The sequence below is a fragment of the Geospiza fortis genome, unplaced genomic scaffold, assembly GCF_000277835.1.
Source record: "Geospiza fortis unplaced genomic scaffold, GeoFor_1.0 scaffold59, whole genome shotgun sequence".
Lineage (NCBI taxonomy): Eukaryota > Metazoa > Chordata > Aves > Passeriformes > Thraupidae > Geospiza > Geospiza fortis.
The window spans coordinates 3219543-3238034 of NW_005054381.1; the positions used below are offsets into that span (position 1 = coordinate 3219543).

Consider the following 18492-nt stretch of genomic DNA (forward strand, 5'->3'; position numbering starts at 1 on the left):
ATTCCCAGCGGGCTGGGCCTGGGCCGTTGGGCTCGGGTCCATGGGCCAGGACTGCCTCTTGGCCTCAGGTTGGATTTGGGGGCTTTGCTTTCCCTTTCAGGTCCAGGGCCCCCCAGGTTTTGTGGGCCAGGTCTGGGGTTCCTGATTCTCCCACACGGGCCAGGGCCCCCAGGCTCTCTCAGGCAGCTCAAAAAGCATTGAAGGGCCAAAAATTAGCTTCAGCCCAAGTTGTTCAATAAAGGGCTGTGTCTAAGACATTTCAGAAAGTTAGAAACTTTAAAAAAAATTGTTTGAAACTGTTTGATGACTGTCAATGGACTTTTGATAACAATTGATGGATTTTCCTGCAGCAAGCCTGTTTCAGGACCAAAAGGGACTTTCAGAGATGGTGAAGAAGAACATCTTCAGACCATGGGCTTTTCCTGAAACTCAGCTGTTGGGACTTGGACTTTGTTTGCATTGGTTTTGCATTTTTCTTATATTGTAAAGTTGTTTTAGTGACATCATAGAATTTTATGTTTTACAGGTGAAGAAATTCCCTGTTCATTCCACAGGAGCACTTGATTGAGTTTGACTGGCAACAGATAACTTGTCAGGTTTTGTTCTTTCCTCTGCATGGGCTCAGCAGAGAAAATTACAAACCATTTTCTTTTTAATCTAATTAGATAAAAAGGGTGACATGTCGCAGACACCCTTTTCACTAAACTCCTTTCTTTAGGATTTTTTCCTTCTGAGAAGCTGTAGCCTCAGAAACAAATGTAAACAATAGGTTGTCTGCTGCTGTGGAACGCAACAGGTCTGTCTGGATTGGCCCAGATTGGATGTTTAGAAATAATGGCCAATCCAGAACTGAGAGCTCTCTCGGACTGTGCCGAGAGAGCGGGGTTTGTTATCATTCTTTACTTTTCTGTTCTTAGGTTAGGTAGCAGCTTGTGGAAACCTTTCCTTTCTTTCCTTTTAATATAGTTATAGCTTATGTATACATCATAAAATAATAAATCAAGCCTTCTGATCATGGAGTCAGATCAACGTCTCTTCCTTCATCCCAAAAACCCTTGTGACAGCTGTCACACACCAAGGGATCAGCTTTGAAGTATTCCTGTTGGGAACATGTGGAGGAACTGCTGCATGGGGTTGGGATTAGACTGACAAGGAGCAGAGTGGAAGTCAGTTTTATTTTAGGAGGAGCAAGGGTGCTTTAGTTTAACAATACAGAGAACACTGCAGCACATCCAAAAATAAGGATTCCTTTTTCCCAGTTGAAGCCTTTCTTTCCTTCTCCTGGTTGAAAGCACTTTCTGCTGTGAACTGGAGAAATTATTTATGTTTTTCTCCCTCTGATTCATTTTCAAAGAGGAGATCAGCTGAAGTGTCCTTTATGGACTTCCTTTCCCTCTTTTCCTGGAAAGTGCTGACAGCCTGGACTGACAACTGATATCTTTGTGTGTCAGGAACCTTGTGTACCCCCAAAGTTTTGGAATGTTTGGCAGTACAAGGGGGCCTATTAAAGGAGGCTGTAGCATGGGATTTGGTGAGTGCACTAACTCCCCGTTTGTGGTAGGCTGGAAGTCTCATTCCTGTGTTTCTGACAGTATTAAAAGTTCCTCAGCTCATTTGTGCTTTTGTTATCCTTAACTTTAATCTGGGGACAGCCCTTGTAGGAGGCACATTGTGCTGACTCAGGCCCAATTTTCTGGCAGGGTGGCCCTTGGTCATAGGTTCTGTGTGGCTCTGAGCCCATGGACTGATGATCCCACTGCTCCAGGGTCATCAGAGGGAGATGAGTCATTAGGGGTGGGCTGGAGAGTCTTGATGTTCCTCAAAGCCCCAGTTATCCTGTGATCCTGTGGTGCCTTTCAAGGATGTATAATGAATGAGGTGTGGATTTTGAGCATCATGTGATGCTTCATCTTCTCCTCTTTTAGTCTGTAAAGAAGCTATTTCCCTCACAGTTCTTGGTTTGTTTGTTTGTTTGTTTGTTTGTTTTTTCCTCCTGGTTAGCAGCCTGTAACTCAATATCCTCTAAGGAACAGGCTTTCCTATTTTGCTACCTGCAATTTGATTTACATGTGCTGGAATGGCCACTGCAGCTGAGCTGGCTGGGTCAGCTGTGGTGGCATGCAGATGCTGGAAGAGTATAAAAATGGGTTTGGGCTCCTGGTATTCCTGAGCTGTGAGCAGGTCATGCACCTTTTGGATGGTATCCTTTGATACTCAGCGCTCCTGTAGGAGACAGATACCGGGTTGTTCTGGGGAAAGGTTTCTAAGGATTTACTTGGGTTTTCATTTATTCTTCTTTTCCTTCTGCTGGTAATCCTATGGATGAGAGAGGGACAAGGCTTATGTTCCAACAGTATTTTGGTGTCTTTTGTGCTCACAAATTGGGGAAATACTTCCAGTAGGAGTTCTTCTGTGTTGGTATTTGAGAGGAGCCACTTGCAGCTACATCAAGGAGAGCAGGATGTGACCTGTGGCACCAGACGCAGGGGAAGGTGCTGATTCTGTCTGAGGACCAGGGAGGGGAAGGTGCTGCTTCTGTAAGAGCAGAGGGAAAGCCCACCTGGGAGAGGCACTGGAGGAGCAGTTGAGCTTTTGGCAACAAGGTCAGTGAAGCCATTAGAAGGTGAGGTAAGTGAGCCAAGTCGTGATCAGTAACCAGAGAGGCTCCCCTTTCAAATTTAGAGCTGAGGAGGGAGGAATCACCACTTAAAAACAGTCCTGGTTCTTACCCAGACCAAGCTGATGCTGCACCAAGGTATGAATTTCCTTCTGGTTACCTCAAAGAAGGGGGAGGTATGGGTGGAGGCTGAGATGAAATAAAGAGGTTTTGCTGGATGTGGAAATTGTCATTTCCCTTGCCAGGGCTTCAAGACTGTCAAGAACCCAACTTGCAAGTGATGGGGTGAGATAAACAATTGCCCAAAGTGCTGGGGGTGCTCTGTGATCCATTGCTGGGATGCAGCCAGATGGCCAAGCCTTGCAGTGCTTGTGTCCTGCAACAGGAAGGGGCTGAGAACAGGGAAATACGAGGAAAAACAATAGAAATCTGGGTTGAGGAGAAATTCCTGTGTGTCATACAAGATTCACCTTTCTCCCAAAGGCAGAGTAAGTATCCAGGCTTCAGTTTCCCAGCACCAGGAAAAGTGTGAGTGATGGGAAGCACGGATGACCCTGTGTAGGAAGGGAGGTGGCCCAAGGAGTACTTTGGGGGTTTCCCTGAGGGGGCCTGGATCGTTTTTAGTTCTTGTCACTTAATACTCTGTTTTCTCCAAGTCTTTCATGAGGCAGTTTGAATGGATTTTAAGGGGATTTTACTGTGTTTGTTCCATTTGTGCTAATCTGTAGAATTCTAGATGTTTCTTTCAGGGTCACTGGAGGTGTGTGCTGGTAACCATGGATCGTTGAGAGCTGAAATTCAATAAACTGTGCAGGTGATGCTGGGGAAACACTGACTGTGATACTTTGTCATCCTAGGACTGTTGCAGCTGTCCACCTTTTGGCACATGGAGATCTCAGCATCACATACAAGTTTTGGGAAAAGGGGCAGGAGCACTGTCTTACTTCAAGAGACTGAAGTGAAGGTTCGGTGTTTATACACAGCCTGATTTTCCTGAAGTTTGGTTTGTTTGCTATGTTTTGAGGCAGTTTCCAGAATAATTAAATCCGTGCTATTGGAGAGAGGAATGGGTCTGTGTAAATTCCTTCTCTTCTCCCGTGCACACTGTTTGAAGAAAACTCTTTCCTGATGTCCTGCCTCTTGCAGATAGATGCCAGGCTGCTTTCAGGAAATTTGTAAGGGGGAGGAGGATGCCATGAAGTTTTCTATTTACATAGGTTGTTCTTAAAAAAAATATGTTTGATATTTTTGTTCTGAGGAAATAAACCAACCTGAACATTAAAGCTGGCAGGACTTGTGCCAATGTATTGCACAAATAAAAGTGATTGCAAAAGTGATTAATGCCTGAAAGGAGCTGGAATTTGGAATGGGGTCTGTAGAGCTGGCTCCCTTCATGGGTGACTGGTTGTTGTACTCTTTGTTTTGGCTGAATGTTCCTGTGAATGTTGATGCTAGATCTAAAATTGCTGAATAATACCAGCTTTGGAGCAAACTCCAGAACTCCGTGTGCTCATATGGGGCTGTGGCTGGGATTGAATAAATGCAGAGTCAGAGATGCTCTAAGAGCTGGAGCCCCTCTGCTCTGGAGCCAGGCTGGGAGAACTGGGGGTGTTCACCTGGAGAAGGCTCCAGGAAGACCTTAGTGCCCATTCCTCTGTATAAAGAGGCTCCAAGAGAGCTGGAGAAGGACTTTGGAGAAGACAAGAACAGGTTCAAAGATGAGAGGAATCAAGACTGATGGATTCAAGGGCTTGAAGAAATGTAAGCAAAAGTAGCTGAGAAGTGGGCAGGGTAAAGTTTGGCTCCTCAGGTGTTATCACAGGAGAAGGGGAATTGCTGTGCCTGGCTCTGAGGAGGGGAATGAGGGTCTGGTGCTAAGAGCACCCTGGTCTAGTGAAAGGTGTCTCTGCCCATGGTAGGGGGTGGAACAAGATGAGCTTTAAGGTCCCTCCCAACCCAAACTATTCCATGATTCTGACTTCTCCAGCCATATCAGCCAGGGCTTCCCAGCCATCCATGTATCACAGTTGGCCTTGTCTGTCCATCTTCTTCGCCTTGCTCTTTCACAGAAGGGTCTAAAACCATATCTCCAGTCAGTGGAGGTTGGGCTGGCGCTAAGAGGAGAATTGTAGAAGCATGGAGTATCCTAAGCTGAAGGGACCCACTGGGATTATCCAGTTCAGCTCCTGCTGCAGGGCCAGTGTGTCCCTGAGCCCTTTCTTAGCCTGACACTAGATGGCAATGCCTCCTTCCCAGCGGTGTTTGGGACTCCTTTCTGAGGGCCTTTAAATCTGGATATCTGTCTTTCTCTGCATAAATTTCATAGTAACTCTGAGTGGGAGTTGATGCCTCTTCCCTACAAGAAGCAAAGAACTTTGTGCTTCCTGGGATAAGATAGTTCTGAAGATATAAACACAGCAAGTTTCCTAGAATGGGACAGCTGTGCCTCCCAGGAGTTCCCTGACAAGGGCTGTGCTGACACCTCCCTGCCAGCCCTTGCGTCAAAAGACTGTGGGCAGCTGGATCCACGAGTGGAGACTTGGCACATCCCTGTCCACCAATGACCTTGGAAAGGCAGGATCTCCTGGACCCCAAACTGTGAGGACGGACCCCATTGAGAAAGACGTTTCATCTGCTAAATCTGAAGTGTAGGAGGGGTGTGACTGCTGTGGCACAGTGAGAAGCTTTCCAAGCCTCTGGAAGAGCCACTCCAGTCCTGCTGCCAGCAGCACACATGGCAGGAACAGCAGCCACCCTTCCCTGCCACCCAGGCCATGCTGGTTAATTGTACTTCACACAGAGTCTGTTGACAGGCAGGTTGACAGGCAGTTTGTTGCTGTTGGAGACTTCCCACGGTGAGGTAGATCTTGCTGAAGTGCATTTTTCTTTACCAAATTATGTCGAAAAACTACTTTATTTTTTAATTTTTTTTTCTTTTCTTCCCCCCCCCCCCTTTTTATTCCCTTCCTTTCTCCCTTCCTTTATCCCTTCCTTCCTTCTTTTTCATTATTAAAGGAGGAAATACAATCTCTTAGCCCCTGGGCAAAATTAGAGGTGTGTTCGGATCTTGACTTGGCATTAAAGCCAAAATACTAGTCCTTGAACAAAAGAGACAAAAATCTCTACAGAGAGCCACGCTTTTGGGGTGGTAGTCAAAAAACACTGAATCAGAGAAAAGTTTCCTACTGGAATTTTTAATTTTGGCCAAAATGCTTCCCTTCCCCCCCTCCATGAAATAGTTTTTGACAAACATCTTCAATGTATTCCCTGGAGAAGCTGTTCTAAAGGTTGGTCCCAGCTCAGCAGTGGTCTTGTATTTCTAGTTTGGGTTTATCAAATGTCAACTTGCAGCTCTGCAGCTGTGCTGGGTTTGCTCAATTCCAAGATTATCTGATCTCAGGTGAAGTTTTCCTGGCATGGCTGTTTATCCAAACCTGAAATGTCATGCACCCTCAACCCATCAATCCAGCAGCTCCTTGGGCTACAAAGATAAAGACTCTTTGAAGTGTGAATCACAACCCCTGAGTGTCACCTGAACATCTCCCATCATGTTGTCCTCCCCTGCACACCGCTGACCCCCAAGAACACATAAGGGCAGTGAGATCCCACTCCAAGCCTGTTTCCTCCACTGGCACCTGGTGCAGAAACCCTGGAGACTGGGTGGGTGTCCTCCTTGTGGCCTATATGGCGTGGGCTGTGCTCTGCCAGGGACAAGGGTGAGCTGAGACTGCTGGCAAGCAACCAAAACACATGAAATGGTTGTGCTAAACCTGTGCTGAGACATCCAGGGCATGTGAAATAGGAGTGCTGGAAGGTGCTCCATGTTGTGGCACCTCCTGTTATGATGCAGACTGGTCACAGGTTTCCTCCAAGGCGCAAGGTGCTGCAGTGGGAAATGCAGCATCTCCCCAAACCTTCCTGATATGCATAGGGATGTTGGTCCTATCAGCTCAATCTGGGTGGGTGCTCAGTACCCTCCCCTGGGCCAGGAGCAATCCTGCTGATCCTGGGGGGGGCTTGGGGGCTCAGGCTCCTGCCACCATCCCTGTGCTGCTGACAGGGCAGAGAGGAGGCTGCAGGCAGGGACCAAGGACCCCTGTGGCACTGGATCCCCTGGATTGGTATAGGGGCAGAGGGCTCCCTGGGATCCTGGAGCCCCTTGAGTCACTGGGCACCCTGTTCTTCTGCGCTGGGACAGGAACCAGGAACTCCCATGGCACTGGAGCCCCTGGGCTGGGACAAGGACCAAGGACCCCCATGGCACCGGAGTCCCTTCCCTCACTGGGCACCCGTTCCCCCAGGTAAGGACAAAAGACTCGGATCTTTTTGTTCCAATGGCTGGCCCTGGAAGTCATGGAAGCAGAACCCCCTTGGTGCTGCCAGCCGCAGGCGAGCCCAGCCAGCCGCAGAATGCACCAGCTCCATGCTCTGCTCCTGGCCCCTCGTTTGTGTTGGCACCAGCCAGAGAGCGAAGCCGGTTTAATTGGCAGTTGTGTTTGTGGCCAGGGTGTTATGAAAAGGTTTTCTGTCTCCCTCTGTAAGTTCCCCTGAATATGTTTTCACTCTTAATATAATATTCACTTCATTAATAGCTGAAAGAGGCTCTTTTCAGACAGGGCTTTTTTTTTCCCTCTCCTTCCAAAAATACATCAAACTGCCCCTTCATGCAGTGCTGCTCTGAGGGCTGGAATTGTCTACTGGGCGGGAAGTGAGAAACCCGACAGTAAATGGGATTTACACAGAAATTCCTGTCTTCCCCAGTGTGCTGGCACTGCTGGCTGGGTAATGGAGGAAGCGGCTGTTGCTTCCAGGCGCTTGATTTGGGGTGCCTCACCTCCCCAGCAATGTGATCACCAAGGGGATCCCCCCAAGCAGAGCAGGGGCTCCCAGTGCCCTCAGCTGGTCTTTCCAGGTGCAAACCCCTCTAGCAGAGTTGGGACCCAGCCCCAGGGATTCCCATGTGTGCTGAAAGCGTTTCCAGCATCTGCCAGGTTTTGGAAGCTTGCTCTCTCTTGGGTGGGTTTGAGGGCATTGGGTACAACTGGACCCCCATATTGCCATCTTGTGTTGCTGCTCTTCATGACTTTGCAGCTTCCATAAGGCTTTTTCCTCCAGCTTTGAGAAAATCTCTGAAAACTATGTGAGCTGCAGAAGCAGTGAGGGTGGTATCACATGCAGAGCATCCAGCCTGGCTCAGCCTTGGGGATCCAGGGGAAACATCTCTGCTTTCCTCTTGTCTGAGTTCCTTGAAGGGAACTCACAGCCCAGCCAAGCTCTGGGTTCAGTTGTTTGCCATATTTGGGTGGTTTTGCAGGGCCATGCAGCCCCCGGTGTCCTCACTCAATGTCCTCAGCCCAGCCCAGCCCAGCTGGGAATATCTCATGCTGGGGCTGCTGTGGGGTTGTGCTATCTCAGCCCTGGCCCCAGCTACTTTTGGGATACCCTAAGACAGCCAATCGCAGTAGGGGGAGGTGGGGGGGACACTGCGCCAGCTCTTGCACTATTGCTATGAAGCACTGGGGTCCCTGGGGACCTCCACACCTCTGCTCCATCCCTTGAGGAGCTGTTATGAAAGCCCAGGGGAGCCCAAAGCATGTTTTCCCTTTCCCTGAAAGCAGTATAGACACAAATCTCCCCTCTCGGGGCGGATGCCAACAGCAGGAGCCTTCCCCAGCTCCACTGCCCCCATTCCCAGCCATCTTGGAAAAATCATTAGGGCTGGTACCATGTACTGATGAGTATCCAAGTTCTGTCCTTAACTGGGAACAATTAGCATTTGTTTCAGGATACCTTTGTTTCAGGATACCTCTGTTTCAGGATACAGCTGTGGCTCCAGAGCTGACAGAAGCATTCCCACCCAAATAGGGCCCAAGGGAGCTCCCTAGAGATGATGCAGCTCCCAGGTAAGGATGCTCTTGGGAGGGGTCCGGCTTATGCATCCTCAACCCCTCACCTGGTCCTGACATTGGCAGGAAAGTGGGAGCTCCCTGATGATCCTGCACTTCTTTTTCCAGGTTTTGGGGGGAAAAAAAATCAGATTTGAGCTGTTTTCTCTGGGGTTTTGGCAGTTTGTCCAACCCTTCCCATGCACATCTTGTGTTCATCGTATCCTGGTGCCTCCCCTGTCTCTCCCACAGTGCAGAGCATCCTCTTGTGCAAAGTCAGACAGGAGCTGTGCCTGACAGGCTCTGGGGGCTGATTCTGGAGGAGATAGTAGAGAAGGTTCTGGAGTTACGTAGGCAAAAGAAGATTTCAGATTTTGCACATGGGTCTGAAAGCTGAGGGTGGAAATACTGACCTGCGTCAGAAATGAGAAGTGTGGGGGGAAAGGCTGTGGTCATTCCAGGTGGAAGGGTCAGGAATGTGATGACTCCCAGCTCTGCTCACCTTGGTGAGCTCAGAGGAGAGGGGCAGTGATGTCTCCCTGGCCTCCTATGTTGGATGCCAGAGGGACCAGTCCCAGATGTGGGCTTAGGAAGTCTGGAGCTAATGCAGGACCTGGGCTTGGAGCAACACAGGGAAAGGTGAATGGAGGCTACACACTGGGGCTACACCAGCAGCACTCTCACCCTTGAAACTCTGACTGCTCCAGATCCTGCACAGGGGGAGTGGGCAACCAGCTGTGGTGGGACACTGGAGCTCCTGGAGCTGGACGATCTGTGGTTTGAGAGTCAAGGGGCTGAGGAGGAGCGGGAGGAGGAGGAGGAGGAATGTGGCCTGGCTGACAGGGACAGGCTTGGTTTTCCATGGCTTCACATTTTCCTTCACTGGAGGTTTGCAGTGAAGGTGGAAAATGTGGGAGAGGAGGGGTGTGGGGCCGCTGGGAGCTTTGGGATGTGACCTGCCTGCCAGGGCAGAGCCCATGGCAGGGACACGGACATGGTACATGCCAAAGCTCAGTGGATCTGAGAAGTGTCCCCACTCAGGGTAGTTGGGGCCAGGAATTTGCTGGGAAGCAGAGCAGCTCCACAAGCTGCCTGGACCTCAGCTCCCATGGGATGGTCTGGCATCCCTGAGGCTGTCATGTGATGGGAATGCTACAGAGGTGCCAGGGGACCCACCAGAACATGGAGCACAGGGCTGGACACAGGTTTGCTGCTGTACTGCAGCTCCCTCCCACCACCCAAGGCCATCCCCCGTGGCATGCAGATATCTCAAATCCCACTTAGACACCTTACTGCTGCTCCTGGCGTGTTTGCAGCAAACCTGTATTACTGGGAGCCATGAGCTGGCTGCAGAAACACTTGGACTCACCTAAGAGGGCAGCTGGGTTCTGCCCTCAGTCCTGCCAACACAACCCTCTGACAGCCACAGTAGGGTGATAGGATATGCCATTTCCATGGGCCATGGCTCTGCTGCAGACCTGGAGACAAGTTTGTTTTCCAGCCCTGGATTTTGGGAGTATGTAGAGCTGGTGGGACCTTCAGCTCTGCCAGCCAGCACCAACTCCCTTGCCTGTGGCTCTTTTTGTGTGGAACAGGATTAGGGATGGAAAGGGGAGGAAGGTAACTCAGGGTACCTTGAGGCCGGGCAAAAGCAGGAACATGCAGATTGAACATCAAGGGAAGAGGCTGAGCAGGACACTCAGAGAGCTGGGATCTATTGTCTCCTGCTGCTCTGGGATGACATAATGGAATCGGAATCACAGAATGGTTTGAGTTGGAAGGGACTTTAAAGATGATCCAGTTCCAAATTCCTTTCACTTCTGTTCACCAAACACCTTTCACTAGACCAGGTTGCTCCAAGCCCCATCCAGCCTCACCTTGAACACTTCCAGTGATAGGGATGTCACCTCTAACTTGTGGCCTCCCCAATAACAGCTTTTGCTCTCCCCTTCTCCTCCAGTGATCAGCACATGACAGGGAAATTTGTGCTATTAGCAGGGCCAGGAGACAGACAGGCTGGAGCTGGGGATGGGAACAGAGTAGAGCCACCCCAGAGCCCACCCCAGTGCTGCTGGAGTAGCCCAGGGATGGATGACCGAGCTCACAGCCTTGGTGGCACACCAAAAAGCTCATTTCTTCATCTCTTGGCTCCTGGCCAATGATGCCTGTGAGCCCTCACTGCAGCCACTGACCTTTAAACAAGGTGGTTGGAGAGATGGAGGTAGCAGAAATCCCTGAAAGATTATTTGTTTCTCACAAACTATATTTAGACACCATCAGCAAAACTCAAAAGTGCTGAGTTTGGCTGAATAAATCTGGGAGACTTGTGGTTTTTTTCCCCTCAAGGAGAACAGGATTAGCCAGTGAATGGGGAATTGTGTTTTTGTTTGACATACCTGAGGGTTTCCATTCCAAGTTGCTGTTTTGAGCTCCTGGTGTCATGATGATGATGATGATAGACCTGACAAGGCACTGCCCCATCTTGTAAAGATATTTTTTGGAGAAGTTGCAGCTGGCTCCCCCACAATGGTGCTGCTTGCTTTCTTTCTTAAACTTTGGGTTTTTGAATATTTTCAAAGATGTTGGCGTATTAGGGTGTTTTCGAGATAGAAGGAGATCACGCTGGTGCTGCTCCAGTGCAAAGTCCTTCCCTGGTGGAATGCACCCCTCCAGCTCCCTGCATGCACTAGTGCTGCCCCAAGGGATGGGTGCCTCAGGGAGCTGGGAGGGTTGGCATGCTCCTGACTGGGTGGACCTTCAGGGAATGGCAAGAGGTCACATTGCTTTTCTGGAACACCATTGGGTCATCTGGGGTGTAGTTCTTTGCTGGTTTGGATTCCCTGTGCCTAAATCCCGTCTCCCCTAGGGAGACTGGGATCAGGTCTGAACTTCCCAAGTGGAGTGTTTAGGGGGCCAAGCAGGTGAGGGCTCTTCTGATCCCTGAGAGGTGTCAGCCCATTTGACCAGCTGGTGACAATGAAGAGCAGAATGACCCATCAAGAGCCTCCCATCTGGACATGAACCCAAATCCTGTGGGTGATGGGAGGCAAAAGGGAAGAAGGGCTCTGGGTCCACCTCCAGCAGAGCAGAAAATTCTTTACCCTAAACTTGTCAAAATTCCACATCCCTTGAGCTGGCCCTGCCAGGACATCAGGCTCTGTTCTTTGAGAAATAAGGCTCTGGGGAACTCCGGTCCTGGAGCTGCAGCTCATCCACAGCAGCTCCTCTTCAGAGAGGGCCCAGAGAAGGTGGGGATGGAATTGTTGCACTGTAGCAGCTCTCTGGTGATCAGGTTAGTCTGAGGAACTTTCTCCTTCCTCCTCTGGCCAAGTGAGAGATGAGGATCTCCTAGGATTCTCCACATGGAGACGAGGAGAAGAGGTAGTACTCAAGGAGGAACCAGCTCAGGGAGGAGGATGCTGGTGCCAGATGGTTTGTCCAGAGCAAAGAGTAACCCAACCTTGGGTAGGAACCATAAGAATGGTGCCTGAACATGGGCTGCTTCCATGGAATCAGAGAGTAGCTTGGATTGGAAGGGACCTTAAAGATCCTCTTGTTCCAGCTTCCTGCCATAGACTGGGATGCCACCTATTAGAAGGTGTTTGCAACCCTGGGAGGTAAGGGAGAAATGCAGTGTGCGGCTTCCCAGCACTGATAACTTTGTCCAGTAACTGGGAGGAGATGTGCTCACCCAGAGGTATCAGGGACAGGAGACCATCAGCTGGGACTGCTCCTGCCTTCTCCCTGCACCTGGGCCCAGCTGTGAGGGGGAGCTGACACCAACTCAACCCAAGAGCCCTGGAAAAGCCAGGATTCTTCATCCTGGTCCATGCAGCTGGAGAACCACTGCACCAATGGCATTGCCAGTAGGTGAGTACCTGGAGAAAGCCCTCCATGGCTGTGGGGCATCCAGGGGAAGTGCCAGGTGACAGAGCCTTGAGTTTGCACTTGGAGACGTGATTGGTCTTGGCAACCAAGTGGGCAGCTCGGCCAAGTCAGTGGTGTGATAAAACCATTTCTAGCATGTTCCAAGAGCCCTCCCTGCTCCTGCAGCATACTGGGACTGGGGCTCAGCCCTCTGAGAATGTTACTTCTTCCCAGGGGATGCTTTGACTGTGTCCAGCCTATTATTCTGTAAAAGGCTGAACCTGTGCAGAAGTTCTTGGCCCACAGCATCATTCAGTGTGACACAGCAATTCATCAGGAGGTGGCAGGGCTTGAGGGGGCTCTGACTCTTCCCAAATTGCTTGGAAGAAGGTTTCTCTTCCAGTCCAGACTGGTGACCACAGTCCCTGACCAGGTAGTTGTCTCCTGGATTTTGCTGCTCTTTGAAAAGGCATTGAGGGTCCAGGGAGCATGAACAACCCAGGACACAGCTGCTGTGGTGCATCTCCTACCCCCTCCCAGGGTGCCCCCAGCCCTGGTGCTGTGGGGCTGAGTCCCAGATCAGGTTCTGCTTGGCTCCAGCCTGCCCTGTGCTTCTCCCCTTCTTCTCCGAATCGTATTTATTTATTTATACGGTGAATGTAATAAAACTCCAGCAGGAAATGGAGGCGATTCCCTGCCATTCCCCACAAGCCAGCTCTGGGCCGGTGAACAAGGAGGTGCATTGTGCAGCGTGGAGCCTCCTGCCAGCACCGAGCCTGTGGCTGAGGCTGAAGAAAGGACTGAGTGTGTATGTGAGCGCTGGGACCTGGTGGCAGCACCCCCCCAGGACGGAGGATCCTGGGGAAGAAACTTCACTTCGGGGGACAAGCAGGGCTGGGGGTAAAAGGCTTCTGTGCTGGCTTGGGATGTTGTCTGGGAGCACATCAGAGCCTACTCCCAGCACAAGGAACCGCCTCGGCCCTCCTTGGGCTGCCAGGAAACAGAGGTGGGCACTGAAGATCACCTGAGGGGACACGTGGTGGCCCCATGGCCCAGCATGGGGGGGGTATATGAGCTGCCTCTCTCAAGCAGCTGCTCCAATCTTCCGCTGCTGCCACCAGTAGGGTTCAGAGTGAATGGCTGCTGCCAGGGCTCACCTGGCTCCTGTCCCCCTAGAAGGGGTCTGCAGGGGTAAATGAGGTGGCTGAGGGTGGGGTGTGGCTCAGTCCGGATTTCCCATTGATGGGAGAGGTCCCATTGCTAGGGACAATTGTCTCAGTGCTGCCACGAACTGAAAGTATCTCCTTGGGCTGCCACCACACTCACCAGATAAAATATTGTGGGTGAAGTAGAGACATTGTCTTTCTCCTCCCTTGTTCTCCCAGCCATGGCTCCCATGGGACACACCACTGTCCTCCTGCCTCATCTGCTGAATCCCACAGCTGCATGTGGTCCCCATCGCCGTGCCGGTCCCTCAGGCTCCCAGGGATCCTGGGGTTAAGGTCATGTCCTGAGCCGTGTGTCTCCTCACTGCTATGTGAATGGGGATGTCATGGCCCAGGGATACTGTGGCCAGGGCTGGAAAGGGGGGTTGACTGGCACCATGACCCACAAGTCCCCAGCTGGGGGGTGATGGGGTGATGAGGCTGCAGAGAGCATCCCTGGTAATGTCACACATGTCAGCCTGCATCCCTGACTCCCGGCCACAGTGTCCTTGCACCATGGGCTGGGTTGTAACCACAAATGCCTGCAGAGAGCCAGAGGCCAGGAGGTGACTGGGACACTGCCTGGGGACACTGTTTGTACTCCACCTGCTTGTTTGGGGGTCAGACCCCAAAATCCCCATCTTTCTCCACTATTCCACCTGCCCATGGCATGGAACCTCCCTAGGGGCACAGAGAACAGTTGTCCTATGGTGGGCACAGGCTGTTGCACGTGCGTGTGCCTTGGTATCACACAGGATTGTGCCCGGGGCAGGAGGAGCTTGGGCTTGAGGATCACTCGTGGTGATCCTGGTGTCCCCAAGGAGATGGTGGCTGGGGCAGGGGTAATCTGCCTCTCTGGCTGAGTGGGTGCCAGTCCACAGCCCCATGGGTTGCTCCCAGAATGGACCCCTCCACCTGCTCACCAGACCATCCGGCTTGGCACTGGCATCCTTTTGAAACTGAAGCCACTGGCCTTTTGCACAGCAATTCCTGTGAAATTCTTCAGGAAGGGAAAATTATCCCTCCCAGATCCCTGCAGGACTGTGCCATTTCCTGCTTCCAAGCTGGCAGGTAGGGCACAGGGTGCCCAGAGCCCTGGCTCACATGGACATGACCTGTCCTCGTGGATTCCTCTCCCTGCCCCCAGCCCATGCCTCTCTCTATGAGCCAGGCACTGGTGGGAACTGGGACCACTCGGGATCTGGGGGCTTGTCAGGCCAGAGGCAAGGGCGGCGATGGCATGGAGCCCCCCACCTCCTTGCAACAAGTCCTGCTGCCCTGGCCAAGGCTGGGCAGAGCAGCACCCACAGTCCTGCCACAGTTACACCACCCCCTTCCCAAATCCATTGCCCAACTCCATCTTCTGATGCCCTGCCGGTTTACATCCTCCCCTGCCCCATTGCCTCCTCCCCTGCTGACCCCTTCCCCAAGTTGATTATCTCCTCCTTGGATCAATCACCTCCTCCCTTGCCCACTCCCTTCTCTGCTCCATCACCCTCTCCCAGGCTCTGGTGCCCCCTTCTTCAGCTTCATCACCCCCTCCTCTACTCTACTGCTCCTTCCCCACCTCCATGACTCTCTTCCCTACTCCATCACTCACCCAGTTCCATTTCCCCATCTTCTCTCCCCTCCCTCTCCCCACATCCATTGCCTCCTCTCTTGCTCCATCACCCTTTCCCCAGCTCCACCATCCCTTCCCTTGCACCACCACCCCACCTCCACTGCCCCCTCCCTGACTCCCACCAGGGCTGTTCCCATCTCTGGTGCTAAGAGCTTCCCCCAAGCCCTTCCTCCCAGAAAGACGCCCTCCTCCCTGCCATGGCTGGACAGAGGGGCGCTGCTGCAGCCTCCTGTACCCGGGGGGGGGACAGCCCGTGGATTTTTTCCGTTCATCCCCTCCCCTTCCGAGGCTCTCGCACAGGTTTCAGGCGCTGTTGACGGGAAGAAAGGAAATGGGGCAAAGCTCTGCCAGGAACCACAGGCTCCCGGGCTCCGGCGATCCGTCCCGCTTGCCTGCCTGGCCGCTTCCCGGGCAGAATTCCTGAGCAGTTCTGAGAGCCCTTTCTTTCTGCTATTGATCTTGGATCCACCGTGCAGGGCCACTTCCAAGACCGTAAATCTCTGTGTTGCTCTACCTGGGGTACTTGTTTTCACTGTGGGGCTCCCAGACCTGCTGGAGATCTTGGCTTCTGGTCGTGGCCAGGATGTCCCCACTCCTGCACTGTCCCCTCCCCGCCGTCCCTGCGCTACCCAGGCGTGCGAGCAGGCAGGGACAGGTCACTTCTACATAAGGCACAAGCAGTGGGACAGTGTAAGGGCAAGGCTTGGGGTGCTGATGGTACCTCCTGATATCCCCTGCAGACCTCTGGGGTGAGATGAAGCTCCGGGAACGTCATTGGGGCTCAGGCAGGGCTTGGGCACCCCGAGGACTACCGGGGGGTTGGTGGGGGGATGAGGGAGGAGCACCCCAAGGTGCAGGGCAGAGGTTAGGGGCAGCCACACCTCTACAACGAGCCCCTTGACTCCAATAATCCGTGTGTTGCTCTTGGCCAGGCTGCAGTAACAGGAGCCAAGAGCAACAGTTTTACATATTAAAGGAAAATTAAATTATTTATTTGTGCCCTCTCCCCCCCCGCCCCCCAACCTTTCATAGTCCAGGTGGAGGGCACCCATGGGGGGGAACCAGGAAGATGGGGCTAGGACCCCGGGTCTCATCCAGACCCTGCCTGTGCCCACCGCCCATCCAGGACCCTCACTGGGCAGCCAGGGCTGGGTCAGAGACATTTCAGGTTTTCCAAGTGATGCTTCCCAGCTTTCCTTCGCGATCAATTCCTTGAAGGAAAGCCTTAGCGGCCACAGTTATTTTTGGGGTGTCCTGGCGTGATGGCAGTGACTGCCTTGGGTCCCTCACCTCACACAGGACACGTGCCCTGGGTCTGGGGGGTTGGACAGATGAAGGACCCAGGGAAAGGTCCCAGCACACTGCAGGTGCCACCTCCATCCCCATCACTTTGCTGCTCAGCCATGCGTGACAATTTGTCCCCAGAGCTGCACCACAGCACAAACTACCCCCAAACAGCAATTTGTTAGAGTATGTGGCCCTAACCCACACCATGAAGCCCCCTGAAGATTTGTGTCACTAGGCACACAGGACAGTGATTTCTGAAACACCCCAGAGCTGGTGGCCAAGGTGAAAAACATCCCAACATCCCAAATAATCCCAAATATCTCCCAATAATCCTTTTCACAGGGAACCGGAGCCCATTGTGCAGACACTCCATGTTAGAGGGAAATTCCGGGGTGACGCCTCATCTCGTGCTCCAGTACATGGTTGATAAGCAGCTCCCATGGAATTTCCCTATAGTGCCGGACCCAGGATGTTTGGATCCTGCACAGTGGGTGTCAGTGATTAGGAGCCGCGCTGACAGGTTGTTATGCTGTTACTAAAGAAATTGCAGGGCTGTGGGAATGCCTAGGAATGGCTGGATGCCTGGACCCACTGGCGCCAGCCAGGCACTGGATACCAGATGTCCTGCAGGACATTGCAGGGACCCTGCTGGAATCACCCCAGGGTGGACACGCTGCTCCAAAAGGGATGCTGGAGATGGCACAGAGCAACCTGGGCTGACCTGGGATCAGCAGCTCGTAGGAGGGCTGCTGATTGCACCTTGTGATGGTGGCCTGGGCAGCACAGCCTGTCTGCAGGGGTGTTGCCACCCCCAGAGTGTAACACCTCCCTGTGCCTTGGATGTAATTGGTCACCCTATGAGTGGGACATTGGACTTTGGGGTCTGGCAGCCCCGGCTTGACCACCCTGACTTATGTCACCTCCCAGGAGCTGCCCTGGCCTTATAGTGACATTGCTGTCCCCTGCCCTGTGCCTGCTCTGAATTGTTGTTCAGCCAGGGACACGGCTTTCCTGGCCTGTGCTGTGGGCACTGGAGCTGAGCCATTTCCCGGAGTCTCCACTGTCTTACCCCGTGCTCAGCCCCAGGGGCATAGGCACCATGTGCCATGCGCTGTGAGTTCCCCAGTTCTCAGCAGCGGCACCAGAGCGGCAGTCTGTGTTCCCAAACTGAGGGATGTCACCCTGCTGGGAGAGGATCCGTCCCTCAGGGACAACAAGCCCTGGGGCGTGCCCAGGTGTGCTCAGCCGCGCACGCACACCCTGCTGGCGCACGGGGGGCCTGGCAGCACTCGGCGGGTCTGGGCAGCCGTGAGGTCATGTGTGATCCTGTGCCCAGGTGTATGTGTGCATACATGTGCCAGTGCACACCCTGTGCGGGGCCTGGCTGGCAGTGTGTGGATGTGCATGTGTGTCTGTCTGTGAGTATATGTGCACGTGTATCTTAGTGTATGTGTATGCTTTTATGTGTGCATGTGTGTGTGCGTTAGCCTGTTTGTGCTTGTCTACGTGTGCGTGGGCATGTGCATGTATGTGTGTGTACACATGGACATGCACACGGTATGGGCACGTTTGTTAATGCATGTGTGCGTGTGCACATTAGTGTGTAGCTATGTCTGTGTGTGTTAGTGCATGTTAACGTGTGCATGTGTGTGTGTTTTAGTGTGTGATAATGTGTGATAATGTGTGTCGGCCTGTGCACGTTAGGGTGTGCACATGCGTGTGGAAGATGTGTGGAAGCGTGTGCATGTCTGTCAGTGCGCATGTTACCTGTGTGTGCGCACAGGGACACGTGCTCATTAGTGTGTGCGAGAGCGCGCACGTGTGTATCTGTGTATCTATACCTGTGTAAATGTTCTGTTTGTGCACGTTTGCGTGTGCATGTCTGTAAGTGCGGGGTGTGACTGCGTTTCCCCCTCCCGCGTGACTCCAGCGCCGGAGAGCTCCAGGGCTGCGCGCGGACCTCGCTGCCAGTTCCCGGCGTGAGTCCCGCCCCCCGCCCCTCCCCGTCCC

At 52.6% G+C, this 18492-nt stretch overlaps 1 protein-coding gene across 3 annotated transcripts in view; it reads left to right on the forward strand.

Annotated features, from left to right (window-relative positions):
- FKBP6 (FKBP prolyl isomerase 6) overlaps nucleotides 1–3983 on the forward strand; it is a 22214-nt gene extending 18231 nt beyond the window's left edge. Inside the window, exon 7 of one of the 3 annotated variants that reach the window (XM_014308698.2) lies at nucleotides 3475–3983. The gene's annotated coding sequence lies outside the window, so the exon portion shown is untranslated. Of the gene's footprint in view, nucleotides 1–350; nucleotides 805–3474 lie in introns of those variants that run through there. The other 2 variants (XM_031060375.1, XM_031060374.1) reach the window with 2 other exon arrangements.
- The last annotated feature ends 14509 nt before the right edge of the window (nucleotides 3984–18492 follow it).